At 40.4% G+C, this 21,472-nt stretch overlaps 1 protein-coding gene across 1 annotated transcript in view; it reads right to left on the reverse strand.

Annotated features, from left to right (window-relative positions):
- Positions 1-21,472, reverse strand: part of ITGA9 (integrin subunit alpha 9) — a 354,975-nt gene that overhangs the window by 136,530 nt on the left and 196,973 nt on the right. The window lies entirely within an intron of this gene.

Here is a 21,472-nt window from a genome sequence, read left to right on the forward strand (position 1 = left end):
CCTGAATTCTAATCCTAGCTCTGACACTGACTCTCCTTGCACCTACAGAATTTATTTAACTCATTTGGAAAATGGAGACAGTTTTATTTATTTTACTTACCATCCCTTCACAGGGGTATTATGGGAATTAAATAGTTATGGTTCATAAAGTACTTTAACAATGAAAAAAAGTGTTGTGGAGCTATAAAGTATTGTTACATTAATACAATACTTATATTAACAATACTTTATACCTCCTCAGGGTTATTAAAATATTTTAGTAGCTTTTTGAAAATCTTCTTGCCATGAGCTACTCTGCTGAAAGGAAAAAAATGCAGAGGGGCCACTCAGTATCAGGAAGGCTACTATACTGAAAAGGAATTTAGAAATCCGCTGAATTGGAGTATTTGAAAAAGATAGTGTAAATCCTTTGGGACCAAAGGTACCTTTTATTCTGTGCTTTTTTGGGATCTAGAACAACAGATTCCTATTACCTATTACAATGACTGGGTCTCCGAGGCACAACCTCAGTGCAGATAAATAACAACTATAGGGATTCATTCTGAATATTTCCCAAAACACCTTCATAATATAACCATCCTAGATTATTCATACAGACGTGCACTCTCAATTTGTATACAGACATGGTGGGGTGGATCCAAATTCACCGCCTTTAACTGCCCAACCAAAACTTTAAAACCAACTTCTTGGAAGAGACAGTAGCATTTCTAAACATCTCTATCTTAACTGAGGTAGTCAACTGACTTCATAATGTCATTATCATCTTGATTCCTGTTAAATCTTTTTCCACTCCACAGGTGTTAATGACCCACTATCCTTTGTAACAGTCTTGATGTTCCACTGTTCAAACTATCTTTTCTTTGCAATGTTGCTGTTTCTTAGCCATTCCTTGTAATGTCTCACTATATCACAGCCCTGCAGACTGTTTTTTGCTTTAGCTAACTCAGGTATTGTAATATTAACTTGGGCGCAGAAATGACTGATAGTGAAGTATGGGAGGCACAGTCAAGGCACTCAAGTAGGCTAGATATTTTTTACAAATCTGAATAAGAGACAGATTTAACCGTAATGGCTACTAGAGTAATGATGCAATCTTTTGATTATTTTGACTATTTTCTGCCCAGTTTGTCGTGTCATTTTACACTTTATATATAATCTAGTAAATTAGTGCATATTTCTAAAGTTATATTTGTTTTTGCTTTGATCTTAAACTAAATAATAGAATGCTGGTACCCTTGCATAATCATACAGCATCTAGTTTCTCGTTCACTGGAGAAGATATGTATTGTGATATAGGTGGTAGCGTGCCTCCCTATACATCCCCCTTTTCATAAATCTAGATCCGCCCATTCACACATATATCTACCAACACATATATGTACATATATCTACACACACCCACCTATCATTAGCATTTACTGCACATTTAGGCATTCTGACCAAACTAGAGAAAGAAAAGTTAATAAAAAGGAAACAGAGAATAAAATGTTTTAAAAAAAACAAATCTATCATTCCTGGAGTTAAATGGATTGGTAAAGTAAAAGGTGTAAAACCCATTGGGTGTAAATTATAAAACAGGCAGAAATACCAAACACCCTAAACATCACCAGCCATGATTTAATCGTCAATGTAAAAGGATCCTAGACACACTTACTTTTCCTGGAAAAGGATTAGAGTGTGATTGTTGCTGGTCAGAAAGGGGCAGAGCCTTCCTGAAGCACATAAGGGAAAAGTGCCAATAGGATATTTTAGCCAAAAACTGACTAAGAGGGTCCTCCCATTATTCATGTAAAATACACCCACACTATCCTGATTTCTCAGCGCACACACTGTACTGTGGGGAAATCAGCTGTCCGACCAAAAGCATTTCAGCACAGCAAACAGTTTTAATGATTAAAATTCTAATAGAGTTTATCAGTCCCGCAAAGGATCCATTGTGTCTGGGATTTACATGGATCTTATTTTTCCAAAGTCTTATTCACTGAACACCAGCTCAGAATGAAATTCTTTAAAATGACTTGTTTGTAGGTGTAAAGTACCTAATATTTTTTTGCACCTGTCACTCTGACTTGAGCATTTAAACTCTGTTGTATGAATACCACAGACAGAACAGATGCTGATAAGGAGATTTCCACAAATGAAGTAGCCTTAAGAACAGTACATTATCCTGAAGATGCAAGGTAAGCTAACACTTACCCTCACATCAAGAATGCTCAAGAATTTAGCATCCATATCTATATCACAGCTTAGCCCCAAAAGGTTTGGAGACTTTGGGAGAGAGAAGTATTTGAGTAAAAATATTCTTGAAATCTTCAGAGTTAATCCTTAGGGATGGAATGTTATTATCCTTTTTGTGCCTTAATGGCATTTACCCAGCTGATTAAGTAATGTTTGTTGACCCCTACATACAGCTTGCAGTTGTATGCCCCATTCAGAGTGCACCTGTAAATAAATGTATGCATGCATTCCAAGCATATGGAGTAAACTATGCATTGGCCAGGAAGTAACACGGCCACGTACATACTTACATGAGCATAAGTTCTGACTTACATGAGGGAAGTTCAACTACCTTCCCATGGTTTAGCCTCAGTAGCTAAGTGATCAGGGCATTCACACAGGAAATAGGAGACCTAGGTTACAGAGCATTTTGAACCAGCATCTCTGCAACTTCCCAGCACAATGCTCTAAACAGCAGGCCACAGGTTAGGCATTCCTCAGTCTGTTTCCCAGCAGTTGATTTGAAGCAGAATCATTTCACCGTGCATTTAATAATGACTGGATACAATGGATGGAGAGCTGTGGGGAAGTTTCTGCTCCTCTAGGGGCAGAACTTTTCAGAGCAGCAGTCATTTCACTAAGCCAACATGTTTTCTAGCATTGGCGACAAACAAAGGTGCACACGGGTGCACCTGCACCCCCTGGAAGTGCCAGCCATGAAACTGGAAGTGCACTTACAGTTCCGCAGCTGGTTTAGCGATCAGCTGCTGGGGGACCCCCCCGTTGGCGATCTAGTGCCCCCCCAGACTTGGGAGGCACCAGTCACCATGTTTTCTAGCATGTTCTCTGCCTCCTGACTCCACATATCTCCCTCTCTTGGCTCTCCTGGGGTCCTACTTCCAAAGGACAGCTAGAGAGAGCCCTGGATAATGCCTACCCTGTTGTGAGTGTGGAATTTGAGCACTGTGCTGGAAAATCAAAATGATAATCAGTTCAAACCTCCATTGGGTGAAAGGGCCTAAATCTCAGACTTCCCAATTCCTGGGTGACAGCCCTAACCACTCAGATATTGGTGCTAAAAATGGGGAAGCCTCTCCACTCCCTGGCAGAAACATGTGTCACAGACAACAAGCGAAGAGCACAGATGCATGCAGGAGACTATATTTTGGTGTGCATCACTCCCACCATGCACCGCACAAAGCAGCTGACTGCAGGCTTCCACCACACCGACCACGTAAGAGTGAATTTACCTTGCATATAATGAATTTTTGGTTTAAAAAGCGTCATCACATAAGAGCAAATTCGCACATACAGAATCCACATAAAGCGAGGGAAACCTGTATATAGTTGTGTAGCTCAGAGATGGAGTGTAGCCTACTGTGCACACTCAGTATGCACAGGGTTTACATGTCCACCTTGCACAGGTAACAGGAGCAACAGAACTTCAGTATATGAAGAAATCCCAAAGATTCACTTATGAGGCGGAAAAACTGCCATGTAGGCTCAAGAGAGTAACAGAATTTTGGCCCTTATGTTCATTACTGCAACTTCTTAAACTGCTTCTCCACATAATGCAACACTTTTCATAACAGTCATTTCATTAACCCATTTTCACTTATAATAACCTTTGTCCACTTCTTGCAGTCTAAAATTAAGGCCCAGAATTAAAGCCTGGTTTCTCATTGCATGAAAAATGAAATCTGCAAAAACTGTTCCTAAAAACTTCTGGCAGTAATTAACCTTAGTCACAAATCCTAGCATACCGACGTCTAAATAATTGGATTTGCACCTATAATTGGGAATTCAGCTTCTAAAAGGTAAGACCTGCACCAGCAGTTTATTGAAGGTGTTAAACCATACCACTGCAAAATTTGCAAGAGGAAAGCTGCACCTGGAATCCCCCTCGCAATCTGAGCCCAAAGATGCAACGAATTAAGATATGTTTATAGGACCCTGTGCCATGCCCAGGACCACTGCTGAGATGCATGGTTCATCTTCTTGCTCCTATTCAGCACTCACCAAATCCTAGAAATGAGGTTGTGTAGGCACCTTAGCAGGGCCTTGCTGCACACTTCTAAGACACTTTCAGGCGGTGTCTCTGTGGTCTAGTTCCTGGTGGGTACTCAGGGCTGTTCTTAGGCAGTCTAATATGTGGGATGTGGTACATGCTGAGCTGGTCTGTGTGGGTGGCTTCTCAGCAGAGGTCCCAGATGCAGTAAGGAGGAAGTGTAGCATGCCCATTTAGGCCCCATCTTGCAATTCTGACGTGTACCAGCCTCTCAATGAAATCAATGGAGCTCCAGCCCCCAAGCATGTGTTGCAGCATTTGGCCCTGAGAATTCTGTATCAAACACTCTGTTGGCTTTTCTTCTGAAAAGCATGAAAATCCTTCTCCCAAGGCATAGAAGACTATCTACTAGGGTCTTTTAATAATACAAATATGCAAGGGGGGGAGAATAACACCATTACTATTATTTAATATGAAAATCACAATTCCAGAAATTATAAACAAATGAAAAACTGCTAAGATGAATTTGGATGCATGGGTAATTTTAACAAATGAAGAAATCTAACAAAATATTCATCATGTGGAAGGTCCAGAAATGTCTAGAAATTGTTGTTAAGGGACATGGCTAAAAATGCATCAACCTCCCAATAAAACCTTATTTTTATCTCTACTCTAGTACACTGAATGCAAATGACTGGAGAAATAATCTACCCTGATTTTGCAGTATTAGCGTGTTTAGAAGTAGCACACAAGCGTGATCAAAGAATGCTGTCAATTAATTTTGAATAGTAGAATGTGTATTAAGAATGAAGCTTTTCAAAAAGGCAAATAATAACAGTGAATATAGAATTGCAGGCCATTGTAACATTATGGCTTCCTACAGTGACTATTTATCTGACACAGTGAGTCATATCAAACTGATGGAATTATGGCAATGTTAAGCTAGCCATCCATTTTTCACAAAATATTACTCCATAGAGGAAGAAAACATGATTTTTAAAAGACCATTAATTGCTCATCGAGTAGAGCTCCCACATTAACTCCACAGCTGATGGAATTCTGTGAAAAACTTCATTGGTTTGAGGCTGACAGAGGAACACAGATCTCTGTCAGAAAGCCAACGGAAGATTGTATTTAAGCCTCATTTTAAGAGAGTAGTTTCCTGAATCATTAAATCCGAGAACATCTGGAATGAATCAGGTACACATTCAGAAAGAAATGAATTAAGAAAAAGAATCCGTCTATTGGCAAGGGAGTTTCCGAGCCATATTTGCTGCTCTAGGGCATGATGTCATTGAGTATGGATTGCCTGCTGTGATGTATGAAGTGTACTACCACTGTGATACCATCCTTCTCTAGCATCTGCTATACATTAAACAGCCTAGTTGCTGAGTCAAAATATGTCAGTAAGGATGTGTTGTCACCTTTTGGAAACAAGAAAACAAACTAAACCATGCTTCATTATGCCAAGTGATGTCAAACAATTTAGGGAATAAAAAGCAAACAATGGCTTTTGTTTTCATTTTCACTAAATGAAAAACTTTAAAATGGCCACTCTTTCTTTGCCCAAAATATATGAGTCAAGTCAAGGAAGATACTCTAAAAGAAAGCAGAATACATAATCTAGAAATCAACATGCAATCACTAATCACATAACAAATTTAAAAACAAGAATATTACAGTAAAAGCTGCGCTATCAGGCATCTTACAAGCCAGCATGCTCCACTAACTGGCATGCCGGCTAGTAAGATAAAGTGAAACCGGAAGTGCCCACCACAGCCTTGTGCTGCTGAGGGCATAACAGGCCAGGGGCATAACAGGCTGCATGGAGCCAGGAGGGGCCCACCTCCCTGTGCCGCGGGGCCTGCAGGCAGGTGGCAATGCCAGAGGAGGGGCAGAGAGACACCCCAGATGCAGAGGGAGAAGCAATGGCCAGGGCCGCTCAATTAACCAGCATCTTTTGTTATCCACCATCCCCTATTTCCGGGGGATGCTGGATAACAGAGATTTTACTGTATTAAATTATGCTGCACAACATGCATGTGTGACAAATTGGATAGCAGACTTTAAACCTAATAGCACACACCACCATAATAACCTCTCCCTCTCAGAGGGAAGGGCCATAGAATCTCTAAGATCCAACCACCAAATAGTAATAAAACTAGCAGGTAAAGGAATAGCTATAGTTATTCTTAGTCATGAAGACTACATAAAAGAAGCCAACAGACAACTCCGGCACCACCTACTACAAAAAATTAGAGGAAGATCCTACTCCCCTTTTCACCTTAAAACTCAAAACTACCATCAAATTATTTCCATCTGAAGTACAAGAAAAACTGTAGAACTTGATCCCAACCCAGGCACTTTTTACATATTCCCTAAAATCCACAAACAATGGAATCCTGGCAGACCTCATATCCAACCAGGGAACTCTAACTGAGGAAATATCAGGTTTCATCAAATCAATCCTAAAACCTCTCGTCACCCAAACAGCAAGTTTTGTCCAAGACACAATAGACTTCCTACAAAAACTTAAAAACATAGACCACCTTACCAGCAACACCCTCCTAGGCACTAAGGATGTTACCAGCTTATATACCAACATCCCACACCAGAATAGCATTCAAGCCTCCCTTACATATACACAAGAGCAAGACAATAACTCAGAGTACAGACCTAAAGATATTACTGAATTTATACACTTCATCCTCACACACAACAACTTCACCTTGAATAACCAACACTTCCTCCAGACAATGGGCACTAAAATGGCCCCACACTTTGCCAACCTTTTTATGAGCCACCTGGAAGAAGAATTCCTCAAGGGCTACACCATCAAACCCTTGCTATACTTAAGATATATCAATGACATCTTCATCGTTTAGACTGAAAACCTGCTTCAATTTGCATTTTCACTGACTGGCATTCTTGCTAAATGGCCTCTGGCTTCTATTCTATCCCATCCAGGAAAAGCTCAAAACAACTGCAGATGCTTCCTCAGCCTGAAGAAGAGTGTTTGTACCCAAAAGCTTGCAAAGAAGAGTTTTTCCAACTATTTTATTTGGTCTAACAAAAGGTATTGGATTTATCCAAAGAAACTTTTCTTAAAATTGTGTGTGCACAAAAAATTCTATAACTATATATTATCAGTTTCTGCATAAAACACACCTGATATTCAGAGTTGCCAAATATGCGATATCTCAGGTTTAGATTAATTAAAGGGTGAAGTTACTCATTATACTCAGTCCATAATTATGGCATTTAAAACTTGAGCATCTGCATGTTACAACTCGATAACTCATGCAAAGTCCCCTCTGAGAGTCTCAAAGTTATGCCACTACAGGCAAGGCTTAACCCTGGGCTATGCTACCTAGCTCATATTAGGGTAATATCAATCTGCTTCATGGAGATAAAATGACCAATTTGCAGTCCTCCAGAATCCCAGGATGCACTGTTCCCAGCCCCTCAACTTCCTCCTAACCTGAGCAGTCATAAAGCCCAGGTGTCCAACCCATGAACCTGCTCACCAGCTTTATAGTGGCAAGTCAGGGCTGTGCACGAAAGAAACATGTAGCTGCTTACTGCATGTTCTAACTTTGGCACCACTTAATATTCCTAAAAGTAAGTGTAACATAAAATTTTACCCTTCATTAAAGCCTTTGCCAACTCTAAGGGCCCCTCTACACATGCAGGTAAAGGCACAATGGGATGTAATGCATGACCCACACAATCATATCGTCTGCCATACCATACATGTATGGCAGGAAGCACAAGTGGGATCATGCATTAGATTCCATCACACCTTATCACCAGGGCAGAGGAAGTATGGGATCATTATCCTAGACTCCCAGTACACCAGCTCCCATGGTTGTGAGCCCCACAGTTGACAGGGGATGTTCAGAGGGGCTCGCAAGGCAGCAGCGTTTTAACCTAATCTAATATTCTATCAATACCTTCTCTATCAATATTCTCAATATTCTCTATCAATACCTTCAGACATCATAGGGAAGAACAACTAAAATAAAAAGGCCATCAGAAAAGATCTGTAACTTTCATTTCCCCACCCCCCCAAGACGATGGTGCTTTTGTTAATGTGGGTCTGGGGAAACATAATCTACATTCCAAAAAGTATGCAGGGATACATCCCCCATTTCCTGTACTAGCAAGTAGAAAAAATGTGTGTTGTACTTAACCTCCTTCTTCCCTGCAAGCTACACATCAGGCAGGGAAGGAGTTTCACCTACTCTATTCAACTGACTCACAATTCTTCCTTTCACGTTCTATATCATGTCCTTAGAATTGATATGAATCAATCTTAGTAAGAATGATACAAGTACTTCAGCTCTGCTGCCCACCAGGGAAGTTCAACTCAGCAAGATAAAACACAAAAGTAAAAATGCCTATGCCTGCCTATATTCTACCTATACTGTAAGGTCCAGGAGATAGAGATGTACCAGTGAAGAATTTAGAATCACATTTTTTGCTAGTGCAGAGGCAGCCTAGGTTATTAAAACAGCATTCTTCTTGTAGTCGATACAGAACAGATCACCACCTTCAATATGCAATGCCACCATTTGCCCTCAAACATAATAGGGCATGGAATATTAAATGCAGCTGTATGAAATGGTTGGAACAAGCCCCCAAACTATGCTAAACTTGCCCCATTTAGGATTTTGTTACAGACTCTAAATGCAGACCAGGCTTGTGCGAAAGATTTGCAAAACTTTTGAGTGAACCACAGCCAATTTATAGTTTAGCAGTGAAAGCTGAGTGAAGCTCTCCATTTCACCTGCTTTTGACATAAAAACATATGAAAATCAGTTGTTTTGATATTTGCTTTTTGCGGGAATCTGTTAAGAGTCTTGGTGCAGCACTCAAGAGTTGCAGACCGAACAGGGGTTCACACAACCCCATGTGAAGCAAAACCATTTGGTGTGATGCGGTACAGCTCTGAGGTTCCTGCCTCCCCGCTAGCCCATAAGCAGACAATGTTGCATCTCCCCAGAGTCCAAAAGTCAACAGACTACCTGGATGGATATGTTACTGACTAATACCGGAAGGTTCTTTATTAGCAGACCTCCAAGCCAAAATCCTGCACTCTCCTTTAAGCTGGAAGTGAGCTGGTTGGATATTTTTAACAGAACATTTCATCAGATAATGCTTATGATTTGAGCTAAAGATGTTTCATCTTAGGTTTAATGAACTTCTGAAGAAACCAAGGCAGAGTTCCCATATTTCAAAATAACCCAACATTTTCTATGACTTAGAAACATACCAACTCCTCCCAGCAGCCATCACTGGTGTGGGTGCTGCAGCAGAAAGGGAAAAGGCTGAATCTGGATACATTAGTCAATGACCCCTGCTCAGACGAGATCCTCGTACTCCAGTGTATGGGCTATGCTGTGAGAGGCTTGGAATATCACTGATTATACCACCTTCCATATGAAGGGGCAACAAATTTTGCATGGAGGCTATATTACTTCAGTGGTACCACAGGCTAAGAGGCTAGGGATAGAAATTACACATAAACTGGTTTAAGTAATCAGAAACTGGTCTAAACCTGTAACAGAACAGAAGTTCAGTGCACATAAACCAGTTTCAAAATGGCTGAAACTAGTTTAAGAGAAATCTGGTCAAATGCAGCATCAGACTTGACTGATTGAGGTCAAAGAAGTTTCATAAACTGGTGTCTCAGACCTGTTCCTGATTCAAGTTAAATCGCAGTCCCCCACCACCTCAGCATGCTTTGCAGCCCCTGGATGGGCTGTGCTGTCTGCTCCAGAGAGCAGGGCTGGCCCTGCCCCTCTGCTCCTTAACTGGCTCACTGTCCTCACCGGTTGGCTCACTCCTCCACCTCCCCCCAGGCAAACCCAGGCTGAAATATGGGGTCAGGGAGCAGGGTTAAACACCCCTTCTCCCAGTCAAACTTACTGCTGGCTACAGCTGCGGACTACAAATCCCAGAGGCACCTAGAAGCAAGAAGACGATGTGACGAGCAACCCTGCAAAGCCTCCTGCTGCGATTCTGGACTGCAATTCCCAGAGACAGCAGAAAGAAAGCAAACATATAGCCCATGCTGGCTATCTGCCAGAGAGCTGTGCTCTAGTACCCCCCCCCCGCAAGCTTCTTGCCTTGAGCCACTGCAGGCATGTGGCAGTATTGCCTGAATCAAAGGTGAATGTCTGTCCAGTTGTTCTTCAGTTTACTCTCTTCTTCTTAAACTAAACTGCAAAGACTAAATTGGTTCAGCCTTGGGCTTTTTGACTGTCTGTTTTTAGCCTAAGAGGCGAAGGAGGGATAATCCTAAAATCAAAAGCAATCAATCAATACACGCATACTGAAATCCAGGATTAAGTCACAGGGTTAAATGGTTGACATACATTTTCTTTCTTTTCTTCCTTCATTTGTATAATAAACTCATTTTAATGCCCAGGAAAAAGATGGCACTAAAGACAACACAAAGAGCTAGGCTTGGTCTTTGTTGTGATACTGCAATAAAAGGGAGCTTACTGTTGAAAGATTAAGTAAATCAGACACAGTTAGTATTCTCAGTCCTTCTCTTGGAATACCGAATTTTCTTTTCCCAAACTTAATTCCTTCATATAACCCTTAGGTAACCCCAACTGAAGGGCCAGTATTCCAGTCACAAATCCTTAACTCTTATATTTTATATTATAGACACAATATGTTTACCAACACTTTGCAAAAAAGCATTTTTCACGTTAGTATTTATACAGAGATGCAAATGTGCACTACCATTTGCCCCCAGAAATAAGCAGGAAAAGAAAAGCCTGATTCTGATCTTACTTAGATGGGCTTTTCCACAGTGTTATTCATTTGATTACAGTGCACTTGTTCCTGGTTCACAGCAGCAGAAGCGAAAGAAAAATTAGGCACAGCGCCCCTGTCCCTGAAGAGCCTATAATCTAAGACCCGAATCCTCAACACACATGTACAAGAGTAACTTTACACTTGTGGATGTATATGGGAAGGACGGGATCCTAAAATTAAAACAAAAAGAGCACAGACTGGTCATAGAGAACAGGAGGAGGGTATAATTAATCCCACATATCAATCAGTAGAAAACAGATACAACATGGGTGCTACTTAACAGTAAGAAACCACAGATGTTTTTAATCCAAAATGTTCAAAGGAATGAGTTATGTTGCAAGGAAGCTTAGTAGTAGTAGGCCTGGTAGACGTAGTAAATTTTGGGGAGGGCTTTAGTACTACAGAGTGTACAGTTTCTATGAATTAGAGCAGTGGTCCTCAGCCAAGGTGCCTTAACACACTAGGGGGTGAGAGACCTTTTAATGGTGCCATGTGGTACTACACAGTATTTGCACTGTAGTTGTACAAGTATCTATACATGATTCACAAAATAAATTAAGTGAATTCAAATAGGAATCCACAGTGTCAAAAACATTCTGGTCTTTCTGAGTTCCTTGCAACAGAAGAATTGCTCTATTACTTTTCCTTAGTCAAGAAAACAAGTAACGGCTAAGACAAGGGGTACCTGGGTACCCAGAGTCTTAATGGTGTTAAAATGAGGGGTGCCTGGAGTCTTAAAAGTGTTAAAAACCACTGAATTAGACTTGCAGCAATGACAGCAAGGAATCCAAATGTCTACAGGAGAAATTAAGTATACAGCAACTGATATACTGAAATCTGATTAAGCAGGCTTCATCTTGTGTACTCATCCTGGAAGGCAGGAACAAAACCTAGAATCTATTAGCATACTAGTGTGAGCACAGAATCAAGGGGAGGGTAACTCATTCCAGTATGTCTCTCGTGTATAGATTGAAACCAATAAGTATTAACCCATGGATAAAAACTCCTGAAATCTACAGGTTAGTTGCAGCAAAAAATGTTTCAAATGACTAGGTGATTTATGGCAAGTGTTAGTTGTTATGCCTAATTGAGTCATAATCCAATAAATGAATAAATAGGGAGCATAAGACATAAAAATTATTAGCAGCAATATATCTCTCTCAAATCTTGTACTGGCTCCAGATCAGCAAAGCAACTCACCAGCTGACTTGTGAAGAAATCAGCTTTATTGGATTTTGCAAATTGCAGAGCACATTAAAAAAAAGTATGTCTAGGTGCTTAACAAAAATCTGCTCAGTAAGATTTATTGCATAAGAGCATAACAATAATTGTGTTCTGGACTCCATCACACATTCGCAGTCTGTGCAATATCAGCTGAACTTAGATATCTTGATGGTTTCTCAGACACATGAAAATGCTGCAGTAGTTCAAACCTATTTTTTAACCTTATTCATTTGGTTGGTAGACCAAGAAACAGTACTTTGTCCTGTAAGCTCTTAGGGTGAATGCTGATATGTCCAGGAAAAATGATGAGATTTATATTAGTTTAATAATCAGTTTGAAAGGTCACTAAGCCACAGCTCCTTAAAAGCCATTTCTTGTAAAACCTACAGTAAGATTCTGTTCCAATGGAAACAACTAGTTGATTATTGCAGAAAAAAGGTAAGCTCATGGAAAAGTAAGTTGTATTTGTATAGTGCCCTGGCTCGTAAAGAAAGGAATCCTCATTCTTTTGGTGCCACTGGATATATGGACTCTTGAATACTGCAACAACTCATTGTCTGTTGTCTTCATTTCCATCTGGAACACTTCAATCACTTTATGGTCAGACAGGACAGGACCCTTACCATCCATAGTTTGGGGTTTACTTGCACTTTTTTGGTGGCGGAGGAAGGTAAGAGATTTATTGGAACCCTGAGTGTAGCCGACCAGATGGAAATCAAGGAGTTATTCCCCCATCCCAATGCACATCAATAATGGAAAACATTCACTAATTTCATGGGACTGTGCTCTCCCTGCAACTTACATTATGTTCTGATTAATTGCCAGCTCTGCTAGTAGCACATTCAGGAAACTGAAAATCAGATACAAAAACCAAAAATTTGTGCATGCCTCACAAGTGCAGCATGGACTTGATTATCAACAGGCTAGAGCTAAGAATAGAGATAAGGCACTGAACTCAAGGATATTTAATTCTGTATACAGTACACTACATGATTTTTAGAGCCAGTGCATTCACAAAAAGAAAAAATATTATAGTAGGCACTATCAATTAATTCTTATACTCCTACATCCCATGAAATTTAGTTCAGAAGTGGTTCATACAATAGTGTGAGGCCTCAGCATAATTCTGAGAGACCTCACATGGTATGTTTCAAATCCCCATATCTCCAAGTTTTACCCTTAGATATTTTGGTGGCCATTCTTCTAACAGGAAATAGCCTCTTCATTCTTGTAAAAAGATTGTATCTCAAGATATCACTAGAAAATGACCACAACATGCTAAGGGGGTCAGGTTAGAACCCAGGATCCTCTCCGTCCCACTGAGATACACACCCACTAGGTGTATCTACACATGCATTTCACTGCAGAGGTGACTAATCAGCATCAACATCTACACATGCATCAGGGACAGTACTATCTTATGGTGGAATCATTTACTGCGCAGTAATGCACGTGTGGCCAGTGACCAGGACCACAACCGTCTGAGCCAGAGTAGAGTAGCCTTGGGCTGGCAGCAGGCTTGGGGGGTCAGTCACATGGCTCTGCAATTTCAGCACTCTCATACCCCAGCCCCTCTACCACCCAACACCACCACCCAGATTCCGGGGCTGACCCAGCTCAAACTGCTGCAGTCCCAGGCACATATGCAGGTGCTGTGTCCAGGAACAGTTGAATCCGTGCAAATTGCACCAGAGTTTATCACGTCACCTTAATGGTATGTGCAGATCCACCCATTGGGTTGTCATCCTCCATTTATCTTCCTCTCTTGACTGTCAAGTAAGCCAGCTTCAAGAACAGTCTGTGCAATGCTCAGTTGATTGTTTAATGGCTAGAGCACTTTGCTCCGAAAGAAAAGATACAGATTCAATCCCCATGAAGGACAGGGTAAGAATCCAGATCTCCCATTCTGTGGACTAGTGCCCTAACCACTAAGCTATTGGACTAAAGCTGAGAAGGCCCTCCTCCTGCATCACCCCACTCATGGTGCAGTGTTCTTTACACAGACAAACCTGGATCACAAAAACTGCAGCTGCATGGTTACATGTGTGCTATTTAGGTGCCTAAAGCAAAACAGGATATAGCTCCAAGTACCTCTATTAGAATATGTAATTATGTGGCAGAAAGGGCCTGATCCCAAATCCATCCACTTCAAGAGACTTTTGATAGTCCCAAGAGCACTAGTATATCCTTTTAAATGAAAGCTCTACTGAAATCATAGAGCATGGTAATTATTGTTGTTCTCTTCTGGAATGCAGATAAGCTGGTTAATTTGGCTGCTCTGAGTATATTGACTAGAGTGAAAAGAGTGTAAAAAATATTGTTTAAAGACACATTTGTTTAATGAATGATGACAGAAGTGGAAAAAATGCTTTATCTACTCTGAATGAAGAGGAAGGAAACATTAGATGCTATCAGAGCAAGTAATTAAGCCACAAATGAAAGGACATTGTTTTTCCTCAGCACCATTGTTTTTCTAAGATACTCTTTAGGGGCAGAAAGCCACAATACACATGAAATGAAATGTGAGGCCTCGCTGGGAACCAATACCCATCACCTGATCAAAACAAGATAAGTTCTGTGGCATTGGCTCAGTAAAACTTCTGAAACAACACAGTTTGCCACATAAAACCAGAAGTCCTCTAGTTTTTGTTATTGATTTACAAAACATCTGACCAGTTAAAAAGCACTTTGCTACATCCTATTTTCTCTATTAGGCATGTAAGTAACATTTAGGTGTCTAAGTACAATCCTATTCCAGCCTTCTCAAGTCTCTGCAAAAACTTTAGTGCAGTTAATTTTGCAACAAGCCATCATCTTAGTCTTAGAACTAAATGACAAGACTTAGGATCCACTTAAATGTGAGCTTGGAGGGGACGGGGAGGATGGGGGTGGAATCTTCTCTGGGATTGAGGCAGGGTGTTGGGAGCTGGTGGTCTAGGAGTGAGGAGGTGAAGAAGGATTTCTTTTATCCGGAGTTGAGTTGAAGCAGGGAGGAATAATTGAGCCCTGAAGGAGGGCTTGCTTGTGTGATGAGGTGGAGGAGTTGGAGGTCTCCGGTTTGGGGAATCTTCTATGTGGGTTGCTTGTTTACTGTAAGCCACTCTAAGCCTCTTGGATTGCATAGGATATAAATCTAATAAATAATAGGTGGATAGGATCAGGTCCTCTGTTTCTAAAGAAAAACATGGTTACCAGCAATGGAGCCAAAGTGGTGAGGCAGCACAATCATGTCCCCTTTCCCCACCCCCACTTTGCCTATTCCATGCACATGCATTGAGATCATAGTCTGGTCAGCATGAAGCTTTTGGTCAAGCTTTATATGCACAATGAAATCTGAGCTCACTAGCTGATTGGAGTGAGATCTGGCATAGTGCCAGAGCCCAGGAGGAAAATGCCACTGCTGTTTGTCCTCTCTTTATCTTCCCCCTACCCATGCCACGTTGAATTCAGCAGCAGTGGAAAGGAGGGGATGAGCAAAGACAGTGCTTCCCCGCCCTAACCTCCCGCAGGCTCTGTAACTGTGCAAAAGCAGTGGTTCTGGACAGAGCTCTCTCTAATCAGCTGGTGAGCTCACTGCACATGCAGTCAAAGGGGATGTAGCTGCACCCCTCTGCCGCCTTCCTAGATCCAGTGACTATGACCAATGAAGTGTTTGATTGTTAAAATGCTGTCTATGCCTTTTTTTTTTTTTTTTAAGAAGTAATGGAGAATCTGAGTTGCTAACATGTTAAATTATTTTCTGTATTTTTCATTGACAAATTGCAAATTGGTCCAAACTGTCATAATACAAGTTTGACTTTTGGATTCCTTCTGCTCAGGTTCTATAATGATATGACAGGTCAGAGAGACAATGTTAGGCAATGACAATTCTCAAACATCACAGCCAAGCCTATGCTAAATGAAGCCAAAGGGAGTTTTTGCATCAATTTTAATGGAAGTAGGAGCATATCCCCAATCTGCATCCATAAAGCATATATTAATAAAGTAACTGCTGATTAAACACCATTTTTGAACTACTTTTTTTTATTGATACCAATAACATGGGTACAAATTTGAAGAATGACCCATATCCCACTGAAAGACTAAGGGAATCTTTCTTTTTTCCTGTGGACTATTGATCAGGCTCTTTAAGATCAAACCTAAAAGAGTATATTTGAACAGTCACCCTGCTTTTGTGTCATATAAAAGACCCAGAGATAAGACATAGAAGAGGAGAAAGAACCTAAATGAGAAGTGGCAAAAATAATAGGTTAGGAGGCTGAAAATCTAGAAATAAATTTCTGTGGAAAAAAATACTACTATCTGTACAGCTGAACATTTTCAACTTATATTTTCTCACCAGAAAGTGCTGTCATATCCAAATGAAAACTTTTTCCAAAAATATATTAATTCAACATTTTATTTTATTTATTTATTTTTTTTTACAGAAATGTTTCTAGAGTAGACCCTTTGGTTTATTCCAAACACTGACAGAAATTAAGAAAGAGAGCGAAAGACCCAAGGAACCTACCCCCCCCCCCCAACAACAACTACTACTACTCCACCACCACATTTGACAAATTTCTCTTGGCAAAAACTTTCCAAAGGTTTTGGTTTTGCTCCAATGCAAAATGAATATCCAATGCAGTATTCACTCACTGCAAACCTTTGAGAGCCCTTAAGCAAGTATAATGGTCATTCCCCAGGCAGTTCCAATTTTTTATGATTTGCATTTCACAATTCTCTATTTTCAACCCAAATAATTTACAGTACTAAATAATACAAACACCAACAGGTTTGTGTGGGAGGGAGGTAAATTTGGGACAGCTGCAGATCATGTCAAAGCCAACATGAAAATCAATCTCCAAACTGTTTGACCTCTAGGCCAAGTATATAACCAGAAATATTTCAGCTGGTGAGTGATTCTACTTCTAATGACATATGAAAGGTAACCTTATATAGGACATATATGTACATATATGAGACCCATATAATATACGGGCACAGGCTTCTTCTGAAATGGTCTCATAAATAGTAATTACTTAGAGAGCTTTAGTTAGCCAGGGATCCTCAGAGTCTTACAAACTGATTTACAATCTGTGCACATAAATTATGTCAGTGTTCACCAGTATGGAATATTACTGTGATATGACAGATCATAGAAAAGAAATTAATAATGTTATTGAGAGAAATTAATAATGAAACAAAGATGATGATGATGGTAACAACAATAATAATGACGATAATAATAACAGTAGTAGTAACAGCAGAAGTAATAATAATAATGATACTAATCTTTACTTGTACAGGGATGGTGATTACATTTTCCCCCTGTAATGTAAGTAGTAGGCATTACTATTTGCTGTGCCTTTCAAAGAAGTCATAAACTTATCACTTCACTAATATTGAAGCAAAAGCAAACATGTCTTTCGATCAGGTTCCATCAAATACTGAAGAGAACCTTACAATACTTATATGCCTGAGCATTAAACTAACTGCCCAAGAGCCTGAAAATGAAGGCACTCTTGATACTAAATCTGTCCTACATGGTCAGGAGGATTTGCTGATTCAACACCCGCTGATCATGGTTTGCATAGTGGGACAGGTGCATAAAATGTCCAACACAGCAAATATTCCACATGGCCGCAGAGCTACTACAGCACGTGTCAGATGGCACTTTCACATGAATTCATGCATTCTTTTTTAATGAGATTCTTAGGTTGTCTCTGTGCTGACCCCTCAGAGACAGGACCTCTCTCAAGATACTTAGGGCTTAGTGCTTTGATTTAAGACCAGACCAGGCAGATATCTCACCAGAACCAGATGCCACTTCGAGAACTCAGTACTTTAAATGATATTTGTTCCTTCCCATTCACCCTGCTACTTTACTTGCATTGTTTTATCTTAAAGGACTAAAGTACTCTTTTCCCCACGTATAGCAGTGGGGATATATAATCATAGATTTTAGGGCCAGAAGGGACCATTATGAAGCAGAATCATCAGTATAACACAGGCCTTAAAATTTCACTTTCCAAAACTAAGGAAACAGATGTGTTTCAAGTTGTAAATAAGTACCTATTCAGTGACCTAATAAAAGTGTACTATAGATTTTACTGTATTCTTTTAATACAGTAGGCATGACCTATAATACATTTATCCTAATATCAAATAACGTACTTTTCAAAATATACTAGGATATTTTTATTTCTCTTTCAAAAATAGTCCATTTTAAACTTAAGTAACAAGATTTCCACTTCAGTTTAATGATTAGAGTATTTATTTAATCTGCATTCTAAATTACAGGTTTCCCTCGCCAACCACGATTTTGAATATCCATGCTTAATATTCTATATACCATTTTGGCTACCACAGTATACAGTTTTGAGTAACCATGGTTTTCCGTGGCAGTGCATCAACCCGCCACCTGCCATTTTTCCCATAAGCCTTTTGTCTTGCCAACCACGGTTTTGCCAACCACAGGAACTTTCAGGAACCTAAAACCAGTGGTTGGTGAGGGAAACCTGTACTACATTTTCAGAGCAAAATGCCTGGCAGGCAGTAGTGGTTCTTATTCTGAGTCGCTAGGCAGTGGCCATAAAACTAAATTCTAGCGTAAAATATTTTATTCCTGTTCTTCTGAGAGAGACGTACTTTACCATTAGCACTGCTAACTATCTGTAAATGTAATCTTTGTATCAGTTTTAGAATGAGATATCACTGCAAGGATTACTGCCAAGTTTTGCAGCCTGCTATAATAGCCGCAAAAGGCATATCTACACGTCGTCCTAAGGCAATGCAGTGATGCGTTACATTGCTGTACAGTGCACTATATCTCTGTAGCAATGTGATCGACAGCTATGTCTCTGTAGTGGCGCACTCCCCAGGTATAGCGTGCCACTACAGCAACATAGAGGTGAAATCTACCTGTGCGCCATGTGCACAGCGTAGTAACCACCTGTGCTGTGCCATGCTACAATGCTGCTGTATGGCAACATGTAGACATGCCCTTTGTGTGCCTAAATCAGAGGTTCTCAGCCAGGCATATGCAGAACCTTAGGGTGCTGTGGGATGTCATGCAATATTTGGTGTGCAATTACCTACAAAATTCACAACATAAATTCAGAGATTTCAAATTGAAATCCAAAGTGTCACAAAAATTCTGCTCTTCTGAGTTCTTTGCAACAGAAGAATTTTACTATTATTTTTCCATAGTTTAAAAAAAAGAGTAAGAGTAAAAAAAAATGAGCTGGCATTTTTGAAGTGCCTTGAGCCTGAAAAGGTTGAGAACCATTGGCCTAAATGGCAGTAGGCTGTGCACTGGCTGGTCATAGACACAGCTGTGTACTTACAGCCAGATTACACATCACTCACGAAATTATAGCCAGACAAAAACTCATGACAGGGGAGGGAAGGGGGCCTTCTTTTTTCAATAGCTTCTTTAGAAGTTGGCCCAGTGGGGAGCCAGCAGAGAAAGATACATGGGGCCAGGAGGAAGTAAAAAGATAGACAGGATATGTGGCTCTGTGATGGATGCTGCCCTGGATAGGAGGAGGCCCTGGGTTTGGTCCTGGACATAGTGGTCTAGAAACTTCCCCACAGCTCTCCATCCCATTTTATCAATTTATCTATTAAATGCAAGGTGCAATGGTTCCGCTTCAAAATGAACACTGGAGATGGGACTGGATAATGTGTAGCGAGTGGCCTGGTGGTTTGAATAGTATGCCTAGGATGTCAGAGAGACAGCTTCAAAACCCCTCCAGGTATGATGGGCCTAGCACCCGGGTCTTATACTTACTGGGCAAGTGCCCAAACTGCTCAGCTACTGGAGCTTAATCTCAAGAACCAGTCTGGAGATTCTCTTCCCCCAGACTTATGCTACATTGCCATGTACCTTCCCCGCCAGTTCATAGCCTGTTGTACATGTTCAGCACACATGCACATGCCTACACGTTCAAACTCTATAGGCAAGAGCAAACTGTGCTTAAGTGCCTCAGAGGCCTTCTTATCTAGGTGGATAAATGCCATTTAGGTTCATAAAAGGTAACAGATTCTGCCCAAGGTATCACTAAGAATGATTCCAAAATGGTGAGGATGGAGCAAGTCCTCAAGACACGGAAAATCATGATTTTTTTTTTTTTTGGCGGGGGGGGGACGTAATTTAACGAAAATAGACGTAGATAAAAGCCACATACATGAAAAAGTTTCTCTTCTCTGGTCCTGTCTGATCCCTGTCACTACTGTTATCCTTTCATCAATCCCTGATATCAATATTCCATGCTTCTTTTTTCCCCAAGACATAACTTGACAACACACAGCTCTAAACTGCCACTTCCTTACCTACCTGGGGCATAGTCTGCAGATCTTTGACTGAGTAATCCATGCCAGCTCTTGTAAAGGACCTTTCTGCAGACAAGAGCCAGCAGAGGCTGTCCTCCATTCTGTGAGCTAAAGAGTTAGGCCACGCATGCAGTAGAAAATTTTGCCACCAGACCTATTAACTTACATCTGCCAACATAATTACATCACTGGAGCACATGAACATTTGGCTGCTTCCAGTGGTGCCATGCATCTCACTGCAACAAGCTGCGTTGGCACAATAAACCGTGAATCATGACAAAATATGCTGTGCCCAGGGATTCAACCTGCCAACATTGCTATATCACTCAAGCATGTTCACACTGTCATCCAGACAGCAGCTATCTGCTGAAAGAAGGCTTGTGTCATTCACAGAAGTGGCTTTATTCCAGCTGGGGTTTTCCAGCTTACATCAAATAGGTAAATGGATCCACAAAAAAATGAAGAAAAGAAAACCTCTATTGCCAAATCTTTGTTCTGTAGACCATGCCTTATACAGAATTACACAGGGACTAGCCTGCAATCAATAGCCTCCAAGATTTTTTTTTCTATTCAGTATAACTAAATCACATCTCTTCCCTACCTTAAATTATGTCATATTAGCCAAGTCCTAATTAACTCCCAGATGCATATGAAAATGATTCATCCATTAAGTTGTCTTGTACAAAAACAAGTATGGATTTAACCTATACAGGAAAAACTAGAGATGTGTATAGACTTTTATCATATGACAACGGGTGCACTAGAAATCATACCATTTATTTCAAACAACAATTCAGGGCTGCACTGAAAATGAAAAGTTGAGAGGATGTTCAATATTTTGCTGTAATAAACTTATATTGCATGAGACTTACTTTA

The sequence above is a fragment of the Crocodylus siamensis genome, chromosome 5 (assembly GCF_052110815.1).
Source record: "Crocodylus siamensis isolate JL-2025a chromosome 5, ASM5211081v1, whole genome shotgun sequence".
NCBI classification, from domain to species: Eukaryota; Metazoa; Chordata; order Crocodylia; family Crocodylidae; genus Crocodylus; species Crocodylus siamensis.